The sequence below is a fragment of the Pelophylax lessonae genome (assembly GCF_965119305.1).
Source record: "Pelophylax lessonae genome assembly, chromosome: 4".
NCBI lineage: Eukaryota > Metazoa > Chordata > Amphibia > Anura > Ranidae > Pelophylax > Pelophylax lessonae.
In genome coordinates, this window is record NC_138771.1 from 483,480,702 (window position 1) to 483,485,366 (window position 4,665).

Here is a 4,665-nt window from a genome sequence, read left to right on the forward strand (position 1 = left end):
GTCTCAATTGGCCCATGCTCATTGGTGGTTCCACCCGGAGGATGCTAATGCTGCGGCTTCATTGGAAGCGGCTATTTTCACCTCCTATGAATCACTGCAAAACTTGGTACATCGAAGGTCCGTTATGGGCAGACCGAACACTGCTCTTGTTTCTGTCACCCTGCGGATTTTCGCGGCTGCGGCCTTGGATGGCTCCGACCCTCCAGAGCTGCATTCCCCCAATGCCCCCCTTTGGAGCAATCCGCGGCTGAAGGAGTTCTTTAGTCGGGATGATGGCCTTTTCTGGTCCCGCCTAGGGGTGAAATCTATTTCTCATTTGTATGTCCGGGGAACCTTCAGGTCCTTTGCGGACATGCAATCTACCTTTGGTCTGCCCCCCACGGCTTACTACCGATACTTGCAATTGAGACACACGGCGGCCGCACAGTTTGGCCTCCGTGATGTCTCGCTTGAACCGACCCCCTTGGAAAACCTTCTTTCTGACTCTTCACATGAGAAGCTGGTCTCTACATATTATACTCGACTTTTACATTCTCACTCCAAACGGCTCGCGGTGGTTGAGTCTCAGTGGCGGGAGGATATTCCGGAATTGTCGGATGAGGTGTGGCAAGACGTCCTTCCGGAACAAATACCTGTTGTTATCTCCTCTAGGGATAGGGTTATCCAATTGAAGCTTCTTTACAGGGCGTACTATACCCCAGTACTCCTGCACAAAATGGGTACATTGCCTTCTCCGCTATGCTCCAAGTGTAATGCTGCTGATGGTTCATTTTTTCATATGTTCTGGGACTGTCCACCTGTCCGGGCCTTTTGGTCGGAAGTCACAGCTTTTATTGCAGATATCTCTCAGTTATCCAATATTTGTAGCCCCCTTCGTTGTCTGCTGGGTTATGTGGATGACGAGGACGTCCCTGCCCGTACTAAATTGTTTCTCCGCTTGACATTCTTTTATGCTAGGAAGACTATAGCAACTAGATGGAAGTCTACTGCTCCCCCTGACGTTCCATTATGGATTGCTCTCATTAATCAGGCATTGCCTCTGTATAAAATGACGTATGAGGCCAGAGGCTGCCCCAAGAAGTTCCGGAAAATTTGGTCTTTTTGGGTGGACTCTGACCGGACTGCTTCTTCAGTTTCTGACTAGGGTTCTATACTAATGGTACAGCTGACAGCTATGTATGTTATTTTTGTCATGGCTTTTGTTGTGAAATGGAGTCTTGTGTGTGTCTTTTTTGGCTCCTCAATTGACATGGTTCTGATTATTTCTCTGTTCTGTATTGTTTTGTTTGTTCAATAAAATACCTTTAAAAAAAAAAAAAAAACGTTCCCACCCTCCTAGGTACAGGTTGGCATATGGTTGGGCACACTTGGTCCCCATCGCAACCCCCTGCACCTGGAGGTAGTAGGAGCCATCGAAAACAAATACGTTGTGTGTTAGTATAAAAAGCAAAACATCCAGAATAAATTGGTTCATCCTTCATATACCAGGTTCTATTGTGCAAAATTTTCTTACACATATCAGTGTGTTGTGTGCTGTTCCTCACTACTACGTTCACGCCTTTGTTGGCGGGTTTCACAACTGTATCTATTTGTTTTCTAAAATTCTGTAAAGCCTGGTATTCGTTAGGGGAGAGGATGCTCGTTCCCTTTAAGGGAATCTCACGGTGACAATTTTTACAAAAAGATCAACTTAAGGATTAGTTGGATTAGAAAATCTAGTCATTTTTTTCTTAAATTTGTTAGGCGCACCTACAAAATGCGTATTGGAATGAGGTTGAGAATTGTAATCATTGTCCTCAATTATCTCTAATGGTCCAGATTCGGCCTCTAATTCCATTTGAATTTTCAACATTTTATAATCTTTCTTAGTAAAATCGTGGCTGTCTGTAAGTAAGCCCTCCAAAGGGGCTGTTTTCTTCTAATTTATGGGCCTTCAATCATCGACCTAAAGTTAAGCTTATGGGCAAAAAGGTTGATATCTTTAATGACATCAAATTTATTTATATTATGTGTAGGGCAAAAGTTAAATCCATATTGTAAAACTTTGACCTCGTCATTAGACAGATCAAAGCCAGATAGAGTGATTACTTTAGGGTCATTTTGTCCTTGTTCCCTTTCTTCAACATGTGTTGATCTTTTGTGATTGATTTTGTTGTAGGGCCAGAGTTGACCTTTTCTGTCACTTTGTTAAAAAAATCCATGTGATAAACACTTTAACGAACCAAGGACCAAAGGGTTGTATGAAAGGCTTAAAATAGAGTGGGGCCAAGCCATCAGGGCCATGAGCCTTACCTGTGGGTAGAGACTTAAGAGATTCGGCTAATTCCTCCTCTGAAGGGGGAGGTTAAGTTTAGTATGCTCAACATGGGTACGTTTGGTAGTCTGAAATCAGTGAGATAGCATTGTATTAGAGCATCTCTAGTAGCAGGGGTAGTCAAGATTATAAGTGCAGAGTAGAACTCCTTGAAAAAGGCTGCAATATCCATTGACTTAGTTAACTTATGACCCTGAAAGGAGAGAATGTGATTTTTATATTTGGCTCTCTCAAAGACCTCGCCAATAGTCGACCTGACTCATTACCAAATTCATAGAAACACCTCCTACTATAGATCAGTTTACTCTTAACCCGCTCGAGTAGTAGGGTATTAAAGTGGTTGTAAACTTTAATCTTGCACTTGTACCAATAGGTAAGCCTATAATAAGGCTTACTGTACCTATAGGTACTGTAAATATCTCCTAAACGTGCACCGTTTAGGAGATATTTACTATAAATGCAGCCGATGACGTCATCGGTGCATGCACTCTGAAGGAACGGCAAACTCGGGCTGTTCCTTCAGAATCATGTGCCGTAAATGGTGGCTCCCTTGTGCATGTGCGGGAGTGACTTAATCGCGGCTCCGGCCAGTCACACAGTCGGAGTTCGCAGACTCGGAAGGAAGATGGGTGAAGAGGGAAGTGGCCTCCAGCGATGATATTGCATTGCTGGAATGTTTCCTTTTCAGGTAAGTTTCATATAATGTGCTAGTATGTGATGCATACTAGCACATTATGCCTTTACCTTGCAGGTCTGGGGAAAAAAAGGCACCCAGTGGTTTAAGTTGTTCACAGAGGAGGTTTAGCTCAGTCGCGATCGATTGGGCAAGGGATTATTTTAGACACTCAGAGTGAGACTTGGCTCTGCCCCTGCTCCCTCCCCACAGGCTCCGATTGACAGCAGCAGGAGCCAATGGCTCCTGCTGCAGTATCTGAGCCAATGATGAGTGAGAGACTCGAGAGAGCTTTGGCTCTCGTACACATCGTTTGATTGAGATCGGGCTCAGGCATGTATTTAGGGGGGCTGCAGGGGAAGCTGAATGCAGAAGGTTTTTTACCCTACTGCACAGAATACAGAAAGGTAAAAAAAAAACTTCTGCCTTTACAACCACTTTAATTGAAATATAAATAATAGTACTATAACTAATATAGAGTGCTCTCTAGGAAAATGGCTAGGATATGGTCAAATCTCCCCTGAGAGCTACCTCTTAGCATAAGTAATAGGTGCTGTGTAGCAGCTATAAAGGCAAAGTCTTTAGTCCTAACTCTTTAGCTGGCTAGCATTGGGACCAAGTTGTAGTGATGGTGCACATAAGAAAGGTCCCATTCAAGCCTGCAGCCAGCAGTAAGGCTACTAGATGGCTTTATGGCCAGCTCCTAAAGGGCTCAGTCTCCCTCTCTCATGCAACATATAGTGAATTTCCAAAGCAGCAGCTCACCAGTACCAGCAATATTACAGCTCACCATCTGGTCACACACAGTGATTAGTCTTCTCTGATATGCACCCAGGTGACTCTGGCTGTCTGCACACCTAGACTGAGCACTCTGGATCTTGCTCAGGCCAGCATTATGCAGCACTGCTGGTGCACACTGGACAGCAATGTGCACTCTCCATGCTCCCTCATTGCAAAAGGAAGCCGTGTCCTTCACAGCCTGGGAAAATGCAGCTCTTTCCCTTCCTTCTTCTGCAGGGTCTGGTGGAAGCTGTAGTTCAGGCTCCATTACTTTCAGTGGGCTTCGCTTCCAAGAGGACTACATGTCCCATGATCCTCCTCAAGACCTTCCTGATTGGTCCCTCTGCTGCTGGCCAGGATGAAGGGAGAGCAAGAGGGAGATCACACACAGAACTGTTTTGAAGCTACACAGCAAGGAAGCTAAGGTTAAGAGGTGGCTGCTGCACACCCAGCCTGCTATTTACACAGTCTGCAGCAGCTAGGGGGAAGAGCAGGGGATTGACATAGCTGACAAGGCATCTGGCTACAACGTCATGTGTATGAGGCCGTTCATAACAATTCTTTCTGTGCATCAACTCTGTGTCTGCAGTCTGAATGAGCGTAAAAAGGTTTGATTAACTTTCCATTAGGTGTACTAAAGGAGAAATAAAGGTGATCATCTATTACTTATTAATTTTTAATAGGACATTTCTCAGGATTAGTACGAGAGTCAGTTACTGTGCCAGGACAGTCATGTGACATAAAACAAAGGCTGCTTTTCTCTCCCAGCTCTGAATATTGATTCAGAATTATTATCTGAGTTTAACAAGAGAGTGACACCATTTACACATTTAACAATGGTCACCCCCGAATCACACTGATCCTTAGAAGATATAACACCTCTATGCTAGATGGAAAA